Source organism: Euprymna scolopes, chromosome 41 (genome assembly GCF_053919585.1).
Source record: "Euprymna scolopes isolate OS-2025 chromosome 41, ASM5391958v1, whole genome shotgun sequence".
Classification (NCBI taxonomy): domain Eukaryota; kingdom Metazoa; phylum Mollusca; class Cephalopoda; order Sepiida; family Sepiolidae; genus Euprymna; species Euprymna scolopes.
In genome coordinates this window covers 67,736,994-67,758,976 of record NC_136522.1, presented here as the reverse complement: position 1 = coordinate 67,758,976, position 21,983 = coordinate 67,736,994, and the positions used below count along the sequence as shown (strand labels likewise).

Genomic DNA, 21,983 nt, shown 5'->3' with positions numbered 1-21,983 from the left:
AGATGCGACATCACCTTCACATCTCTTCCCAAAGATGATGGTTTTAGTGTAGGAAAAAAGAAAAATACTCTTCTTCTTCTTCTTCTTCTTCTTCTTCTTCTTCTTCTTCTTCAGTGCAGACAAAAAACGAAAACGGGAATAAAGCAGATTCTTTGTCTTCGTAACCACTCCCATAGATATTGGAAAGTTAGACATAAGAACAGTTTATTGTGACGAATTCCGTTTCTCTCTCTTTCTCTTTCTTTCTTTCTTTCTTTCTCTCTCTCTCTTTCTCTCTCTCTCTCTCTCTCTCTCTCTCTCTCTCTCTCTCTCTCTATTAAAAAAAAAAAAAGGAGGGGTACTCTGTGATGCGTCAGTTACTTCGGTGACGCGACGCACCCGCACCAGGGCCATAAACCATTCTTTTCCAGAATAAGAAAAGTAATGCCTGGGAGGGTATCCTTCTAAAATTAACCAAAACAGGCACTTGTTCATTCATACATCATCACACATATTTTGAAATATTTGCATATGCGTGTGAGTGTGTATATGTGTGTGGTGGACTGGTGGGGGGCAGTAGTACCTTACTCGTCTAGTTAAAATAACTGCCAATAATTCCCCTAACTCTCAATCAGTGCCTAAAACCAAACCAAAAGTTCATGGACAATGTTTCTTTCGTCTGCTCGTCTGCCTATGGAAGGAACACAATCCCGAGGGGCAGCTTCCCAGCTGAATATAACGTGGTCGTTTTCAAGTCTAAATGCAAATAAGTTCGTGCTGACCCTCGTTATATAAGAACATTGTTTTTTTTTGTTTTTTTTTTTTTTTTTTTGGCCTGATACAGAGGTACAATGTACATCATCACGGTGTCGTCTCAGCTTCTACGTAACATTCATTAATCTTATCCTCGAGTGGCCCCCAGGCCTTGATAAGTAAAAAGAAAAAAAAACATTTTGAGTGTATGTTTTTAAATTTTTGTTACGCGTTTAGAACAAAAAGTGAAATCATCGAAGCATAACGCAACGACAGCAGCAACAACAACAGGTGCTTTCTTTATCGCACATAACAATCGAACGTGGATGTGTTCATCTCTTTCAACCTAAATTAAAAAAAAAATAATAATAATAGTAAAAACAAAAAGAACAAGTGTTTTCTCAACGAAGACCTAAACTAAAAAAACACATTGCGTTACTATATTTAGTTTTTTTTCTTGCTAACAATTTTAGTATTCAATCCATTGTCGCAACTCTGAAAATCGCTAAAACGTAAGTTGAATATTACATTGTTTCCGTGTTTTTAATTTTTTTTTTTTTTTTTTTAAGTTTTGTTTTTGGTTTCTGATTTTTTTATGCATGTAATTATTGTTTAAATTTGTCCATGTTGAATAAAAAAAAAAAGTATATTAACTAAAATCTCTCAATTTATGCGAACAAAACAATAAACGTTTTACATAACCGGTTTCTGTTTTCTTTTAAGTTACGTAACGTTCAACTTTTTTTTTTTTAGTTCGAAACTTATTGGTTTTGTAAAAAAAAAAAAAATATATATATATATATCCGTCATTTTTTTAGGGAACAATCGTGTATTTTTATATCAATTAAACATCAAACAAAAATATGAATTAAAACCACCCTATTTATAATATGACTACTTCATTTAATCACATAAATTAATATACGAAAGCATAATTTTATGCGTAAACTTTAAGTATTTACTTCAACAGTGCTTAATACGTAGGTAGAGTTAGGTAGTAAGTTATAAAAATATATATGGCAATTATAAAAATATAAAAATGAAACGCGGAATATTCTGTATAGCTTAATTGCCATATATATTTTTATAACTTACTATATATGGTAAAATCCTAACACCCCCCCCCCCTAATGTACTAACGTATAACATACGGCACAGAAAAGAAAGATTTATAATGCGTACACAGCTTTATTTTCTCATATAACCACCACCACCATACGCTCTCAAGGGATTTTCCATATATATATATATATATATATATATATATATATATATATATATATGTGTGTGTGTGTGTATATATACTCGGGTTTTTTTATATTCAAAAGTAATGGACTAATGAATTCAACGAGGTTGTTAGATAGTGCTCAATAAAAAGAGCTGATAATACTTGTTTATTGTTATATAAACATGCTCACATCCCGCTGCTACAAATAGCCACTTGTTTCAATTAAGATTATTCATTGAACTTTTGAATAGTCAAGTCGCTGCCTGATGATATCTGTTGTTTGATTGAAACAAGTGGCTATTTGTAGCAGCGGGATGTGAGCATGTTTATATAACAATAAACAAATATATATATATATATATATATATATATATATATATATATATATATATATATATATATATATATATATATTCCGGGTGTTTGGAGAGGTGTGTGTTGAGCAAAAAAAAAAAAAAAAAAGTTGTAGTAGGAAGGCAGGCTCGAACCCGTACCGCGAACGAGGAACAGAACGGGGGAAAAAATGTGACGTCTTTGCTATTACGACCACCGCCAAACCGGAAGTGACGTAGGTTTAAATTAAGGCTAAGCGATCGAAAAGAGGGAATGACTTCCGAAAATATCGGCAAAAAAAGCGACCCCTCCCTGTTGAAAAGTGCCCAGTTGAGGGTGAAGAAATTAATGTTTTTAGCCATTTTTTTTCAGTATTTGTCGTCTAAAGGGCTTAGTGGGGGAGTATTCTGTCGAATAATAATTTTTTTTGTAAATTTCTACTTTACAGCTCTGTTCTTATTATTTATCGTAAGCTCTACTATCGTCTGTGAATGTATTGAGCTTTTTCATTTGGTTGGGATTAAGATATAAATAACTATAGTTATATTTTGTTTTTTCTTGATTAGTAATTTCCTCCTCAAGGCTTTTCTGCTAAAAAAAAAAGTGAACGTGTCTGTGTGTCTGTCTGTGTGTCTGTGTACATTTCCCTACGCAATAACTCTGTCAATTTTAAGTCTACAGACTCGAAATTTGATATACAGGGTACTGAGATTTGGGAAAATCTTTGTAATCCGTTTTCGGCTAGAAATTTAACTGTTAAGGGGTCAAAGTTCAACGATTTGACCTTTGAAAACTCTACCAAACTCCTCTGACAATTTTGGGTATAAACACTTGAAATTTTAGATATAGGTTCATTGGACATGGATCTAACTTAATAACTTGATTTGAGCCCAAAACAATAAATGTTAAGGGGTCAAAGTTTAAAAAAATTTGACCTCTGCGGTCTCTACCAAATTACTCAGACAATTTCTGGTCTAAACATTTGAAATGTTACATAAAGGGTATTCAGAGATAGGGCAAGCTTTTTAATCGGTTTGAGTCGAAAATTTGAGTTACCAATATATAAATGTATGTATGTATGTTTGTATGTCTGCCTAAAACTTTCGACAGAGGCGACGGATTTTCACAAGATCAGAATCGCTTTGAAGCTCGATTCTTTTTCTTTTTTTTTTACAAGGTAGTCACCACTTATCAAGGCCCGGAAGCCACTCAGGGATAAGGGTTATTGGGTGTACAGTAATCAATGGGATAGTATCGTAGTAATCGTTAGTATTGAAGATTTGATAAAGTGTCTTACTTAAGAGGGTGGTTCATCAGGAACTTGTTTATGTTGGACTTGAAGAGATCCAGGTTGTAGTCAGGTGGGAAACAGGCAAACGAAAGAGAGTTTCACAGGCGTGCACTTCTAAGAAAGAAGCTTTGTTCATGGAATCTACGTTTTGATTTAGGCACAGATAAAGAGTGGGGAAAAGTAAAGAAAATACAGAAAAAGTCTGTATGATGTACGTTACAGGACGAAAATGTCATATTCCAAAAATCATGTAATTTGGTCAAGTATTTTTTTCTTTATATTAAACAAAGAAAAGAAAAAATTATTATTTTTAACGATTTTACAACTAAACTGTATTGAACATAACGCTGATTTTTTCCCTCGACACTTCATTTCATTTTATTTCAGCGGATTTTATCATGGCCAACGTTTTGTCCATCAGTATGAAAACCAATGAAATAAATATGATGAAATGACTCGCGTAGTCATAAAATTTGATTTGCTTGAATAAAAAAAAGAATTACGTGATCGATTTATGTGATTTTTGGAATATGACACATTCGTTCTGTAACGAGTACGTACATCATACTGATTTTTCTGTATTTTTTTTTTTTTTTTACTTTTAATTTTAATTTCCGTCATAAGTACTAATCTGAATAAACACCATGATTTTTTATAGACTTGTTATATAATGTTGCGGGTTAGTGCAGAAAATTGAAAGCTACAAAGTTATAATTTTAACTCCCCACAATATAATGATGATCTATCTCGAATGTTGGCCAGTTTTATCAGGGGAGGAGTACTCTATAAATATTTATGTTTATATTTTCATTTAAAAAATTAAAAATACTGAATATATATATATATATAAAGTGAAAATGTGTGTGTGTTTGTGTGTGTGTGTGTGAATTTACCTATCAAATAACTCTGTCAATTTTCGGTCTAGAGACTCGAGATAAAGAGTATTGAGATTTGGGAAAATCTTTTTAATCGGTTTTCGGCCAGAAATTTGGCTGTCAAAGGGTCAAAGTTCAATGATCCGATCTTTGAAAACTCTACCAAACTCCTCCGCCAATTTTAGGTCTAAATACTTGAAATTTTAAATGTAAGTTACTTGGACATGGATCAAACTTTTTGATTTAATTTGAGACCAAAATGATAAATGTTAAGGGGTCAAAATTGGGTCAAAGTTTAAAAAAAAATTGACCTCCGTAGTCTCCACGAAATTACTCAGACAAATTTTGGTCTATACATTTGAAATCTTACTTAGTGTATTCACAGGTAGGGCAAGTTATGAACAGTACATAGGGCCTGAGCAAAGCCGAGCTAAACTGGTAGTATATATATATATATATATATATATATATATATATATTTTTTTTTTTTTTTTTCTTTTTTTTACACAGTGATCACCACTTATCAAGGCCCGGAAGCCACTCAGGGATAAGGGTTATTGCAAGTACATCACGTTAGTGAGGAGATTTTATGAAGTGTTTAATTAGGGGGGCGGTTCATTAGGAATTTGTTAACATTAGACTTGAAGACATCCAAGTTGTAGTCCGGAGGGAAGCAGGCAGACGGAACAGAGTTCCACAGGCGTGCAGTTCTAAGAAAGAAGCTTTGCTCATGAAATCCGCGTTTTGATTTAGGCACAGATATAGAGTGGGGGAAATTTTTCACAGTGGATTCAGCTAGACGGGTGATTTTCGTGAAAGTTTGGCGAGGGGGGACCAGGGATTGGAGTTCAGACGAGCACCTGCCATGAAAATAACGATAAAACAAGGATAGGCTCGCAACGTCTCTTCTGTGGGAGAGGGGTTGCAGGGTAGAGAAAAGGGCATCCCCCACTAAACCACGAAGTCTATTTTGTACTCTGTCAAGGCATGATAGGCTGTTTTTGGCAGCTCCTGCCCAGATATGGCAACAGTATTCCATCCTTGGCCGTACTTGGCTTTTATATAGATAGAGAATTGAATCAGTAGTGAGATATCTTCTGGCAAATGTACCCAGTGTTACCCGGGATTAAAAAAAATGAAATTAAAAGATAAAAAAACTGAAAAGAAAACTGAGACATGTGCATGCGAGTATTATGTTTTTCTAAACAGTTCACTTCTTGTAAGTAAAAAAAATAAGATATTCGAGCTGAGATCGAAACTGAAAGACAGTGAGTCAAGTATGATAACCATTAGGCCAGATTGACACGATCTTTAAAAAATGTTTTTCAAACCTACTTATTATTAACATAAAGAAGTTGTCATGCTTCATAACCGTGCATGCGCTGTCATAAAACAGCTGGCAAACTGAAAAAAATCCGATGAGCACCAAGTACCAATTTCTCAATTTTCTACATGTGTAAAAGTTTTCTACATGTCTGAATATGCTGTATACCAAACTTCAAGTCTGTAGATCAAAAATTCGTCAGGTATATAGGTTTATATTACTAGCAGGCCGCCCAGCATTGGCCAGTCGTAAAATACATTTAATGATATTTTCATTAATGCAGATTTTGTATTTATTATTTTATTATATTGGACCCAATATATAGTAATGATTTAAAAAGTTTAAAAAAAAAATTAATGTCATGGGGAAAGGGAGAAGAGCATGCCAGTTCTGGAGTCAGTAGCTGGAACGCGTTGTGTGCGGGGAAGGGGAGTTATGCTAGGCATTTAAGTACATTGGTGCTGTTCCGAAATGCAACCTGATTAAGGCTAGGCTTTTCATTTTGATATAAATAACTTCAAGAATTTCAAGCTTCCTTACATTCGTTTCTTGGTGTAGTATTTTTGTGTTGTTAACTAAAATCTCTCTGAAATTCGAAGGGGGGGGGTGGCAGCGATGTTTTTTTTTATGTAAATATTGGAAGATGGCACTAGATTTAACATTATGGCAGGTGAGACGGCGTGATAATGTTGATAATGCCTGACATAACTATTAGTTGTATTGTTGTTATAGTAGTTACATTCTCCCAAGGGGTATTTGAACTGATAGATGACGTTGGTGCGTTCTTGTAGTTTAAGCAGAGGGGGGGGGTTTAATAATTAAGTTTTGGGTTTAAAATTTTTATAGTAGATGATGAATCTAATGTTATTGTTGTCTAAAGGGGAGACGTATCTATGGATAATGTTTTTATAACGATTTCTTTTTATCGGATGCATTTGATTGTAGTAGAATAGGTTGATTGTATTGGAGTTATGGTGTTGGGGGGGTGTTACTGTTAGTGGGGGTGTTGTTTAACTTCTGGAGCATGGAGTTCCTATTTACAATGTCTCCCCACGGGACAGAGTTAGACACCAGGGTCGTTTTTTAATGTGGAGAAAAGAAACAAAAATAAAAATTGTCTCCGTCGTGAAGGATTTCTCCTCCACTGACAGAGAACAAGAAATTGAAGTGCAGCATCTGAAGAACAGATACTACACTTTGAGGTATTTATTTGCTCCCCCACTGAGCAAATTAGGCACAAGGCCGATTTTTAATGTGGAGAGAGAGGGAGGGGGGAGGGAAAAGGGGACCAGCTCCCGATGGGTGAGAAATGGGAGCTGGATAGTGACAATTGGTATGAATGGTTGCCCCTACATTGACCAAGGTCTGATATGTGGGGTTATCCCCACATATGGTCTTTGTTTGCAGTATCTGCTGGAACAGATACTATACTTTGATCTTGTCCCAAAGGCCAAGTTATCCAACTATGTGTTGGTCAACAATATAATTTCCGAAACTGTTATTGATGAGGATTTGCTTAATATTTTTTAGTTCAATGAGTAGCATTCTTTTGTTGGAAGAGATAAGTTTTGCTCGGTTGAGGAGGTTTTTAATGACTATTTTTGTAACGGTGTTTTAATGACCATTTTTGTAACGGTGTTTTAATGACTATTTTTGTAACGGTGTTTTAATGACTATTTTTGTAACTGTGTTTTAATGACCATTTTTGTAACGGTGCGGGCAATTGAACAATTTATAGAAATTGATTTTTTTCTTCTTCTTTTACTTTGGTTCCTGCCAGAAGTGAATTCGGTTATTCAGATCCAAAACAGAAGCAATAGACAAAAAAACGTCTATTTGATTTGACAATATGTATATATATGACGTGCTTTCAATAAGTTTCCAGACTTTTTTTGTACAGGCATTTAAAATTGTTGTAGACTCTTGAAAATTCAGTATGTTATTGCTATATATCTTATGAAATGACAGACCAATTTTTATGATTTCAGGTTCAAATGAACAGCTACAGCAGGAATTAGAATACACCCTACTAAAGCCTGATTATCACAGCTCGTGAATTTTAAAAATGCAATCTGGATGTGAGGATACTTTAGAAGAATGATATGCAATAAAATTCTGTTTTAAACTTAGAAAAAAATGGCACAGAAACGTATGGAATGCTTCAGACTGCTTTTGGACTATCTTGCATGAATCGAGCATGAGTTTTTGAGTGGCATAAGAGATTCAAGGAAGGCAGGGAGTCTGTAAGGGAGATTAGGCGTGGGAGGAGTAAGGAAGTCAGAACACCAGAGTTGATTGGCCAAATAAAGAATTTCATGGATAAGGACCGTTGTGTGTCTATAGAGACAATGTTGGAATTGTACACATAATTATTTGTGAGGAACTGAAAATTTGTGCAAAGTTTGTCCCAAGAGTGCAGTTCACAACTCCGTCCTTGTCACAGACTATTTGACTAAGATGGGCATCAAAACAGTTCTCCTCTCCCCCTATAGTTCAAACCTTGCTCCCTGTGACTTTTGGTAATTCTCTAAGCTCAAGGAAAACTTTAGAGGCTGTTGTTATGCTATCAATAAAAGCGCCCATACGAGAAAAGTATGGACACTTATTGAAGGCCCCTTGTATATACAGAAATAAAGTATCCGCTCAATTATGAAATTCATGCCTTTTTTTCTTTTTACATGGGGTCACCACTTGTCAAGGCCCAGGAGCCACTCGGGGATAAGGGTTATTGTGTGTAATGTAATCAATGGAATAGTATCGTAGTAATAGTTAGTATTGGCGATTTGATAAGGTGTCATTACTTAAGGGGGCGGTTCATCAGGAATTTGTTTGTGTTGGACTTGAAGACATCCAAGTTGAATTCGGGGGGGGGGGGGAACAGGCAAGCGGCAGAGAGTTCCACAGCCGTGCAGTTCTAAGAATCACTTTCACTTAAGTTTGGATTATCGTTATTGAATCATATTATTTGAATTGTTCCGACTACTGTTCTCAGCTTGGTTCTTTTTCTCACAACGGTTTGGCTTATGTAACCTCCGACCTTCTTCAGGTGCATATCCACGTTGAATGTTATTGATGAATGGAGCGGTAGATTGATCCAACTGATCATTCTGGTGATCTTGGCAACAGATTTGATGTATGTGTTCCATTTCAGATCAGGAGTGAAGGTCAGTCCCAGAAGTTTGTCAAGATATGGTGCCTCTTCAAGACGACAGCCATTCATTTCAATTTGCAAGTACTCGACTGAGCTTCAATCTTTGGTTTCCCCCTTCATGGCAAACACCTGTCTAGCTATAACTATTGTCAGCAATTTCCTTTAAGCGAAAACTCTATGAGTAAAGTTTCTTTCTCAGAACTGCTCGTCTGTGGAACACAATACTGCAGAGCTGCTTCCCAGCTGATTATAACATGGTTGTTTTCAAGATCCAACATAAACAGGTTCTGGATGAGGTATTTGCATACTTTGTTGTGGCATACTTGGCTCTTATACAGATAAAGGATTGCATCGGCAGTGAGATACCTTCTGGAGCGATAGAGTGATCCAACTATTTTTCCAGCAATCTTGGCAACAGATTTGATGTATGTGTTCCATTTAAGATCAGGAGTGAAGGTCAGTTCCAGAAGTTTGTCAAGACATCGTGCTTCCCCAAGACGACAGCCATTCATTTCAATCGAGACCAGATTCATTTTTTTTAATTCAGTTTTTTTATGCTGTCGGTCTTTTAATCTGTCGGGTTTTTATCTGCTAGACTATTGTCGGGTTCATCAGCGGGGATTGAAAGGTTCTTACAAAGGGTAGCCAAAAAGGCTTAGTTTTGAGTAGTGATTGGACGATTCTAATAATTTTCCCGATTCCGATTTCTATTATTTATAAATCTCTAAATATTTTACTATAAAATGGTTATTTTATCCTGATTACCATAAAAACAAAATGTTAAATGTGCGTATATTTTCTCAAACATAAAAACACACACTTGTCTAAGTTAAAAATCAACAAAATTTCATTTTATCATTACTACTAGCAGTGGAAAATTTTGCTTTAAATAAAATCAAATAAACAAAGATAATTTAAAGGCATCGTTTTCGGCGTCGGAAAATAGGCACCATTTTTTCCAGTTCCGATACCAATTCCAATAACCCCACCCCCACCCTACCAATACCGATTTTTCAACCCCACCCCCACCCCACCAATACCGATTTTTCTGATTCCCCGATTCTGATTAATCGCCCCAACGCTAGTTCTGAGATAAATTAGGCTAGGTATAAATGAATTTGTAAATTTTCACGTCTCTGTGCGAAACAATCTTTGGCGTTAATTATTCTTGGACTTTTATTATCCATGTATCTACTAACGCGACCTTCGTTAATGTCTCCACATACACGATTAAACCCGGTTTAATGGAGAGTAGAAAACGCATTGTGGATGCGTTATCGGCAGCTCCTGTTACTCTTGCTTCTTCTTATTTGTCCCTCAGTCCTCATTTTTAATGAGTGATTTTTCTGACAAAGGGAGAAGAAAAAGCTGTTTTCTAGGTTGGCAGTATTTTGCGCGGACAGTTGGCAGAGATGGCGGAAATTTTCTGTTTCTATGTCTATCCTTGTAGCCATGTCACTAGTAAGGGTGCTGGAGGTAAACGTTTTGTCTGGGCTGACGTTATCCGTTTTAGATACCCATATCAAGCTCTCTTCAGCTGATACTCATGAGCATTGGCTGAAGAGTGCTTGATACGGGTATCTAAAACGATCCCTAATTATCAGATTTGAAACCGACGGCATCGATGACTTATCTAAACTTTCTGTAAATAAAACATAAATAATACGCTCTTATGTTCGGATTTTTCCTTATAATAGAGACTTTGCTGGAATCCTTTTTTCCAAAAAGTATAACAAAAAAAGAATTTTGAACGTTTTAAAAGATTTCATAAGGGAGTAGGCAAATGAACTCTAGAACATTTACTCTGTTTACCATGATTTAATATTTAAAAAAAAAACAACATTACATTAAATTTTAAAAGTCTAATGCTAAATTTGGGAATGGGATTCCTAATCTATGATCTTGTGGCCCTTAGTTTTATGCTATAAGTAAAAACTCTTCTAATAAATAAATACATCATGTTTGTTTCATTTTTTTATTGTCAAGAAAAAATTTAAAAGAATCGTTTTTAGAATCGGAAGTAGGACTGTACTTTTTCCAATTCTCATCCCCAAAAAAGTTCCGATTTTTCTGATTCGCGAGTTTGATTAAGCATCCCAACAGTAGTATGAACATATGAAAAGTATGAAAAACTTGAGCAAAAGAAAAAAAAAACAGCAGTTATTTTAGAATTTAGATTAAGGGATCAGTTTCATATACAAATTTAACGTAATATGATCTCTTACTTTTTGGTCAGGTAGCGTTTGATTTGCATCTAATCATTCTAGTTTTTAGATGTAAAGTGTTCTTTTTTTGGGGGGGGCACCTGAGCTTAAGGGGCATGATAAAATTAAGGGATGGATATGGAGGAAACTGTTGCCACATGGACTTAGGGTTTGTGGTATGGCTAATGAAGTTTTTTTTTACCCCCCACTCCAAACAAAACACACACAATTTATCTCACTTCACTAAAAGAAATCAGGTTATATACTCTTAAAATGCTATTTGGATAGACAATTGGTCCGAATAGCATTATATGTCATATGCAAAATCAACCCCCAACTCTAAATTCTGAAATAATGTTTGTTATTTTTTCCAACATGTAACTGCTTAAGAAAGAAAAATCCTATTATAAGTCGTTAGTAATGGAAATTCGGTAAATTTGTTAACTTAAGTGGAATGGCTCATCAAGAATTTTTTTACATTGGACTTGGAGACAATCAGATTGTAGTCAGCTGGAAAGACAGTTCCACGGGTGTGCACTTCTAAGAAAGAAGCTTTGTTCATGAAATCTACGTTTAGGTTTAGGCACAGATAAAGAGTAGAGGGAATTATTGATAGTGGTTTCAGCTAGACGAGTGTTTCTTGTGAAAGTTTGGCGAAGGGGGACCATAGATTGCAGCTCAGTCGAGCACCTGCCATGAAAATAACGATAAAGCAGAGACAAACTCGCAACATCTCTTTTGTGAGATAGAGGTTGCAGGGAAGAGAAAAGGACATTTCCTACAAGGCTATGAAGTCTATTTTGAATTCTATCAAGGCAAGATAAGTCCTTTCTAGCAGCTCCTGCCCAGATGTGACAACAGTATTCCATCCTTGGACGTACCTGACTCTTATATAAATAGAGAATTGTATCAGCAGTGAGATATCTACTGGATCGATAAAAGGATCCAACCATTTTTCCAGCGACCTTGGCAACAGATTTGATGCATGTGTTCCATTTAAGATCAGGAGTAAAGGTCAAGCGCAGAAGCTTGTCAAAACATGTGGCCACTCCAAGATGAGAGCCATTCATTTCAATTGATACCAGATGTGGATCAGAGCGTTGATAATGTAAAGATAGAAGCTTGGTTTTAGATACATTAAAAGTAATCAGCCACTCCTTTCCCCATTGTACCACGTGCTCAAGACCAGAGGAGAGAGAATCGGAGAGAATTTGGTCGTTTACGGTCTTAGATATTATTATAGAGTTGATGTTCTATCGATTTTTATATATTTATTATAAAGTTGCGATTTCAAAAATAAAAAAAATATATATCTATATGACTTGGGTGCATCAGTTTGAAACCAAAACCAAAACTTATGAAATATATATATATATATATATATATATATATATATATATATATATATATATATATATATATAACTTGAGTTCCTTCAGCTATAATCGAAACCAAAACTTATGAAGAATTCTTGATAAAATTATTTATAAAAAAATAAATGACTTGAGTGTCATCAGCTATAATCGAAACCGAAACCAAAACTTATGAAGAATTCTTGGTAAAATTATTTATTACAAGAAATGGAAGTCAATAACAATTAAATGACAGTCACTCGGATGTAAGCATGAGACACAAAATAAATAACACACGATATTTTATTAATATATAATTTATATCGGAAGGATTTCTTTCAGTTTCTATATAAAATTCAAACTCGGCCATTTTTTTTCTAGGTTGCTCTGTCTACACATGGCTAGTGAATATATATCTCATAATCACACTGATTATCATTAGATTACTGGTTAAGCAACATTGAACCTAGTCAGTATCAGGTGGGTGACAATTTGGGAATAACATGTAGGACGATGTCGACACCGCTCTACAAAAACTTAATGTCATAATCTCCCCTGATCAGGATACACATCCGACTGGAGATTATGTGTGAATTTGATATTACCTAGAAACTCCCTCTTTTGGAGGAAGTCGGTTCAACCTGCCTACTATTGAATAACATCTTTCTTTTTCCCTGTCATCTTAACATTTATTAGCTATATATGGCATAATTATGTTGACACACTGGTTCTTATTAGATCGCAGAAGTTAAGCAACTATTAAACTGGTCAGTACCAAATGGGTGAGCATTTAGGAATGCCACATGTAAGATGATGTTGGCACATCCCTGGCAAAAACTAAAATCTTTGACGTCATAATTTCCCCTGATCAGGATATATATGCGACTGGGGATCGCGTGTGAATTTGATATTCCGTAGAAACTTCCATCCTAGTTTAACCCGCATACGGTAAATGCCACTTGAAAAAAAAAAAAAAAAAAACACTTATTGACAGCTGAGTTTTATTAATTTTATCATAAAAATAAAAAAACAATTTAGTTATAAGAAACTGGTTTATACCTAGACTTCAATCTTGCAAAGAAACAAAGAAAACCAAAAAAAAAAACAAACAAGTGTGTAATTTCCACCGCCGTAAATCTATTGAAGCATGGACACAGGTATGGCAGCTGTATGCAAATGACCAAGCCAGAGGCGAGATGATATCATGACAAGGAAAAAGATTATAAAAAGAATATGTTCATAGCGAGGAAGCGGTATCCGAAAAAGATTTGAAAGACCAGGAATCACGTTAGAAAAGGACAGGGATAGACTTCTTGCATTTTTTTTTTTTTTGTTTATAAATCTTTAAGATTACTGTACACGTAATAACCCTTATCCCCAAGTGGCTTCCGGGCCTTGATAAGTGGTGACTACCATGTAAAAAAAAAAAAAATGAGCATCAAATCCCATGTGCGTTCTTTTGTATGATTTAACTGATAAAAGACGCTTGGCATAATTCGTCATCATCACCATGACGATTATGATAATTGATGAAGATGAGAGTATTTAATTGAGGTTGCATCGATTTTTTTTTTTTTTTTTTGCTGTTTTTTTTTAGATTTCTATTTGAGAACCAAGTCGCCATCGGTTGTCGTCATTAAGTGCCATTAGCTATAATCGAAATCATAACTTGTGAAGAATTCTTGGTAAAATTATTTATTACAAGAAATGGAACTCCATAACAATTAAACGACAGTAAGCGTGACACACTAAAATAGATAAATAACAACGTTATCCTATTAATAGATAGATAACGCTTTCAAATATTCTTGAAAGTTTTCCACTACGCTTTAAAAATAATATGAAAATTGTAGAATGAATGTATTATAAATGTTTCATAGCACAAATATATTTATATTAAAAAAAAATTTAATTCCCGCCAAAAACGTCCATCATTTCAATTTCATAACTGTAAAGTATTGGCACCACTGACAGTACCCTCGTTGCCGTGAATGTCTTGCGTAAGTAGTCCGCTCACGCCTCTCATGTAAGTGGGCGAGTCAACTTCTATGGTGGTGTGACGTCAAGACCACTCCGGTCTTGTAACTGGGCGTCTTAGGTCACGGCCACCGATGGTGGTGCTTAGGTTTGACTCCACCTCTACAATAGGGAATGTCTTAAATTATCTGCTATAAAAACAATACAAAACAAAATAAATTTTAAAAATGCAAATATTTGGAAGCTAACATCTTCAATATAATCATTTTTTTTTTATTTGTATAGTACTAGCATGGATACCCGGCGTTGCCCGGGTCAACATGAAGTTCGATTTGAACAGAGTTGCTATATCAAGGATATTGAGCACTCTCATTGATACCCCCCCACAACAATTTAAAAAAAAATAAAAGAACAGAATCGCACAAAAAAAGAACAACAATCTCCCCAGCAGATATTTCAGCAGAAGGTATATGAAGAAAAGTAGCTATTCTCTGGATATTGAGCACTTTTTGTTGCCGGAGCACTGCTCTCACTAAAAAAAAATTTTTTTAAATGAATAAAAACAACTTTTCTTTCAATCAAAATAGCAGTGAGTGCTCGTGTGATCACAAAAAAAAAAATGAGTCGCAGCAGCCGGGCTCGAACCTGAAACACAAAAGAGGAAAAGAAGAGAAAAAAGTTAATGTCTAACGCGTTAGCCGACAGGATCACGAGTGCTTATGACGTCATGACGTTAAAAATAAGGTGTGTTAGGTTTAGTTAATTATGTGTACATGACTTGCAAAAACAGTGACGCAAAAACCGATCCTCCTTCCAAAAAGTGTTCCAGTTGACTGCCACAGATTTAATATTTTTCTTTCTAATTTTCACATATCATACGTTTGAGGAATTGCTCTTTCATATGGTACTGGTTTAGACCCGTTTGGATGCGGCTGACAAGTTTTTAGCAGACATACAAACACACACATATACTAAAACACAGACGATTTTCCTTTATGTAATAGATTGATGCAGAAAATTTTTCCATTTGGGCTTTTTTTGGGGGGGGGGCTTTTTGTTTCTGAAAGTGTGGCTTCAGGTTTCAATTTGGCCTTTTTTGGGATTTTTCCCTGAAAAATTTGACTTCAAACATGTCTGGCAACCCTGAAGTAGAGATAAAAATAAAAAGAAAGAAAAAGTACTTCTACAGACAAGAACCCATGTTGACACAAATGTTGGCAATTCTCTGCAGTTTATGAATCGTGTCGAAATAATAACATTATTTAGAAACCTATTCTTCACAAAGGGAAGGAACTTTGTTGACTATTTTGTATTTTAACCTAAAAATTTAATAAATAAAACTGTAAAAATTGAATTTAAATTGAACACCTTATATATATATATATATATATATATATATATATATATATATATATATATATATATATATATATATATGTAGATGTTGTTTTGTTTTGGTTTTAGCGATATGTTTTTTGAATGAATTCAATCATTTACGAAAGTGCATTTTTACCTAAATGCGAGTTGGGAATAATTTTCCCTTTTAACCAACCTGGTACCCCCACATGGGGAGTGGTATATATATATATTATTTTTAATTGGGTCCCTATTTCGAATCTCGCGCTAGTACAGCCACTCTGAGGAGTCGTAGACGACGAAACACGTGTCAGTGGATAATTACATTTTAAAAATTATATATATATATATATATATATATATATATATATATATATATATATATATATATATATATATATATATATATTATGGTTCAATAACTGCTGAATTACCCAAAAGTTTCCCATTGTGATTTACAAAACTGGTCGGAAATACCAGAAGTAGTTTACGATTTGAAAACTGCGAAAAAAAAAAAATATGTAAAAATGACTGTCGATGCAAAAAAAAAAAAATAATAATAATAATAATAATAAAAACAAAAAGGTTATTTTTAGATTCAAATTAAAATAATTCGTCAATATTTTAACAAATTATCAAAAAGCAAATGGTCGTAATACAATACATGGAAATAAAAAATTGCATATAAAGATTCAATTTTGAAAACATTGGATCTTATGCAAAATAGTGGATTTTAAAACAAACGCATTTCAGGTGAAAACATTTCTACGTGTCTTATTTAAATTAGTATAAATTCCAAAAATTACGAAAAAAAAAAAAATAAATAAAATAAAAAAGATCCAATTAGGAAAATTTAAATTCAAAGAAATAATTTGAATACAAAGTTACTAGAGAAGAAATATCTCTTCTTTAATCAAAATGATAGAAAAATATGTTGGATAATTTAATACGTTTCTCTCGATAACGTTATTCTTTCAGCATGGCCCGTATTCTGCATAAATACCAAAAACTGATTAATGAATTTTGTAATGTTATAAACCTCGTTGATGCAAAAAAAAAAAAGCAAAAAAAAAAAAAAGCAAAAAAGAAATTAAACTAATAACTATATAAGTAGTTTTTTACAGAATTGGGACGAGATTTTAAAGTCGATAAATGGCGATTTCAGATTAAAAAAAAAAGATTTTTTTGTCAATTCTAATACGTTACAATGGTAGCTTCCAAATTATATAAAAAAACAACAACTTTAAGTGTGTTAGTAAGTGAAAAACTGTGGCCATCTTGTTTAAATCAAAACGGAAAATTACCCCCCTTTTAAACTCTCCTGTGTCTTACAATCGTTTTCATCAAATTCTGTTTTTATTTTCTTTAACAAATAATTTTCTATCTTATCGATTTTCGTAATTTTTGGATATAATCATCTTAAAAATACGAGGAATACGTAGATACCCTTGGTTTCATGTGGAATTCAGTATTACGATTACCGAAATCTGGTCCCAATAATGTAGAAGCGCCGTAATTTTAATTTACACGTTTTTTATTGAAATATGTTTGACTCATATTTTGGAACGAGGATAAACATTACTTTAAAAAAATATTATTATAAAAAAAAACTGCCTGACAGAAATAATAAACTTGAACAAGTAAAAATAGAATCCATAGAATTTATCGATTTATACAGTTGATTTTATGTGGAAGGATTCTCAATATTCAGGGGGAGGTAACTCAATTTAAAATCTGCCATTTCAAAGTACAAAATGGCGGATCGTTATTGTGAATGATTTTTATTTTTTTTTAACTGCAAAAAACTGTATCTAGAACATCTGGATCAATTAAAAAAATCCGCTACTTCGTACAAACACTAAAACGTTTATTTTACTTTGTGCCAGTTCTATCCCAAACAATCTGTTTAAACTGCCAAGTTGAACACTCCTTTGTGGATATTTCTCGAATAACAGGAAGTTTGATCTGATGTCCTACTTCTTTTTTATGATAAAATTACAATTTCTACTTGTTAACAAATTCCGTCTAAACTTTTGGAGATAGACTTCCCTCCTCCACCATATATATATATATATATATATATATATATATATATATATATATATATTGAAAGGACAGTATCCAAGAAGCCTGGAAATATACTTGCTGAAGTAACAGACTTCGTAGTCTAGTTGGTGATGCTCTTTTCTCTTCTCTGCTGCCTCTTTCCAACAGAGGAAACATTGCAAGCCTATCCCTGTTCTATCATTATTTTCATGGCAAGTGTTCAACTGAGCTCCAATCTATGCCCCCCTCGCCAATCCTTCACAAAAAACACCCGTCTAGGCAAAATCACTATCAATAAATTCCCCCCACTCCCTATCGTTGCCTAAACCTAAACACGGATTCCATGTACAGAGTGTCTTCCCTAGAACTGCCTGTCTGTGGAACTCTGTTCTGCTGGTCTGCTTTCCAGCTGACTACAGCATCGTTATCTTCAAGTTCAACGTAAACAAATTCTTGTTGAGCCATCCTCATAAATGATCTAATTATACCAAATTACTTCTACAAATGATTATCATGCAACTGTCTTGATGACTACAATACACACATTAGCCCTTATCCTCGAGTGGCCTTCAGGCCTTGATATGTAGTGAACTCTTTGTAAAAAAAACGGCTAGGGTAGTCAACTAAGTATGTTCCATTCTGATTAAAAAGGAAACAATAATATTTTTTGGATATGATATTGTGAAGAGAAATAAAAATAGAATAAGTTATCTATATATATAAAAGCGAAAATGTATGTATGTATGTATGTGCCCCTCCCCCAACGACAAGTCACTGATATCAAACGTTACATGCCGAGGCTTTATTCTCCATCTTTCATTGTTCTAGTTCTGGCCATGTCGTTGTCTAGTTCACCCTGGCAACTGTCGATGGGTAGCACACGGGTTCACAAGTATAAAGATAAAATAAACACAGACGCTGATGCTTCACAAATATGTCGATTGGACTCTGGGTGTGTATTTCTACATGCTAAGGTTCGCATCTATGTCCTGTCGAGGCTGGGTTAGTCTATTGCCATCAGTTCATCTTGATCTCTCAAAGCTTTTTCAATCTGGCCCAAGCCACGATTTGTCTCCCACTGTTGTCAAAGTCTAACTGTTGAAGCATCCGACTCAATTCTCAACTCTCATTCGCGTAAAAAGTCTGACTCACACTTTCGTCGGGCGATCGTAAGCTGACCTTTGTTGTTCATAAATCGTTTCTATTGCTGTTAAAATCGTTCTAGTTCTGCCCATGTCGTCGGCTTTTTCACATTTGCGACCAGGTGCATAAGTAGAAAATAAAATAAAACACAACACACACACAAAAAAAAAGCCCTGCAGACTCCAATACTTTACATTTACGCTAGTCTAATTGTACGTCCTGTCAAGGCTGGGTTCGTCTGTTGCCATCAGTTCATCTCGATCTTCCAAAGCTTTTCTGACCTGACCCAAGCCACAATCTGTCTCCAACTCTTGTCAAAATCCGACTCGTGACTGTTGTAAAAGCTCATTGACTCACACTGATGTCAGTCAGGCTGATATTTGTCGTCTGTAAAGCGTTTCTATTGCTAAAAACTCATCGGCTGTCCTGTTGCACGCCATAGTACTCCCTAGCGTCATAAAACTTCATTGTTCAGTCCTTTTACTATCATTACTCATCTGTGATCTGTGACAACAGCATATTCTTTTCATTCTTTTGACTCTCGGGTATATATCCGACACAGTTAGACTAAGTCAATCAACTGAGAACCACATCCGTCTATATAAAAACATAAGATATTAACGGATATATACTTAAGAGTCAAAACAATGAAAAGAATATGCTGTTGTCACATCCCTATTCAACACACCTGAATTAAAACCTAACCTTATTTCTCTTTGTCTCTGTTAAGAACAAATTTCTATCCATTGCCTTTTGATAAATCTATTTCCTATTTTATTTGTTTTTCTACATCCTTCTTTAACGAACACGGATCGACCATATTATCACATATGTATGCATTTCTTATTTTTTAATTTTCTTATTTTGTTTCAACTGGGGATGGGGCATCCTACCGGATGTCATATATCCACCCACTATCTTATACATTCCAACCAATATATCTTTTTAAAATTCTAATCGACCCTTTAAATGTAATTGCTTTTTTTTTTTATCTCTCTTGCACTTGGTTCACCAGGTATATTTGTCAGATAGTTTTCACAATTATTTTTCACCGAGTCCAGTTGCTCCTATAATTACTGGAATGATGAAGACTTTTCTAAGGTTCCAGTGTCTATATATGTACATTCAGTTAAAAGTAAAAAAAAACAAAAAAAAACAAACAAACTACGAAACAAACATCCACAAAGTTGGTATATTTTCGAATATGAGAGTTGTTGATTTCAGCCAATTGTAAACATTGGAACGTTGTCAGGGAGAAGTTATTAATTTCGATTCATAAGTATGAAAGAGTATATTATGCATATGTATGCAATCATCTAGTCACAAAGGGTGTAATAGCACTGTAGTAGAGAAATGAGAAATGCAGAATATTACACGGCGACGACTGGTAGCAGTGGTAGGACTTAATTTAGAGAGAGAAAAGTATGGACTTCTTCCTCTTGTGATGCTGCGATTGTGATGGTTGTTCTCCACGGATGTAATGTAGCATATTAATAGCACAAGTAAATGTGTATGTAATGGCGTTAAAAAGTTACATAAGATGGGGGAGATAATACTATAGACGAGCATATTTTAATGTAAAAGCATTTTAAAGCATTTTCGGATTTATATCCAAATACAGAACATAAACCATGACGTAATTCTATCTGTTGTTAAGAATTTCAAAAATTTTTATCCTTTTATATCCGGATAAAATATATACTTTATTCACTGTTTTATGCTGGGTGAGTAAATGTACTAGTATAAAAATTTATTGGTTGAGAATAACAAGAAATATACATTACGAAAACTCAATTTTCTGACTTTTAAGTTAGGATAACTTGACTAGCGGACTTGATAGAGCTGGCTGTGACGTCATATGGCTAAATGATAGTGTAGGAGAGGGAAGATTGCGGTTCCCTAGAAGCACATAAATAAACATGTTACATCAAATTCTGCCGTCAAGAAATAAGTGATCTCCTTTAGCCTCCACCATGCTATTTAGAACGAAGATAAAACTGAATATTTTCCTTTGTCTTCACACATTTTTGTCATGAATTAATCTATTTTTAGGACATAAATGTAAGGCTTTGATTTATGGATGGCAGATCCACAGTTTGGAATGATCATAGAAAATAATTACGTCATTGCGTGTTGTAATAATAACGACACCGTAATGGCGTATAAATTTGTATGTGGCAACTTTTATTGCACACCTACGGTAATTTGGTACACAAGGGAATTTCTGCAATCAAAATATTATATACAGGATTTAGAAAAAAAATTATTCAGTTTTTTGGAGGTCAATTGGGTAAGGGTTCGTAAGGGGGCAGGGGGTGGGTTACATGGACAGAAAATGTTGACTCATTTCTCGAGGAATCTATATAAATAGGAGTTGTATGCGTTTCACCGTGCTTTTTTTATTTGGGAGTCAGCACTTATCAAGGCCCAATTGAGGATACTCGAGGATAACAGCTAATGCATGTAAGGTGGTAGTATAATAATCGTTAATGGTGTAAATTGGGTAAAATTTAATTATTTATGTGGGACAGATCAACAAGAACTTGTTTAGATTGGATTCGAAGGCTACCATGTTGTAGTCAACCGGGAAGCAGACCAGCGGAACAGTGTTCCACAGGCGGGCAGTTCTGGGGAAAAAAGCTTTGTTCATGGAATCTGCGTTTAGATTTAGGAACAGATAGAGAGTGGAGGAAATCGTTTATAGTGATTGTAGCTAGTGGCAGTAGTACTCCACTTTAGGATGTACTTGGCTTCCATATAGATAGACGATTGCATCTGCAGTGAGATACCTACTGGAGCAGTAGAGTGATCCAACCATTTTTCCAGCAATATTGGTAACAGATTTGATGTATGTGTTGCATTTCAGAACAGGAGTGAAGGTCAGTCCGAAAAGGCTTATTTGAACTTATATTAAGAAAAATGTGCTGAGAGAGGAATGGGCTAGGCGGAGTAGAGAGAGGGGATTTGGAGG

At 34.5% G+C, this 21,983-nt stretch overlaps 1 protein-coding gene across 2 annotated transcripts in view; it reads left to right on the top strand.

Annotated features, from left to right (window-relative positions):
- Positions 1 to 782: 782 nt before the first annotated feature.
- The window catches only part of LOC145266592 (phospholipid-transporting ATPase ABCA3-like), a 178,699-nt gene continuing 157,498 nt past the window's right edge, over positions 783 to 21,983 (top strand). For both annotated transcript variants that reach the window (XM_080122440.1, XM_080122441.1), the window contains exon 1: positions 783 to 1,244. The gene's annotated coding sequence lies outside the window, so the exon portion shown is untranslated. The remainder of the gene's footprint in view (positions 1,245 to 21,983) is intronic.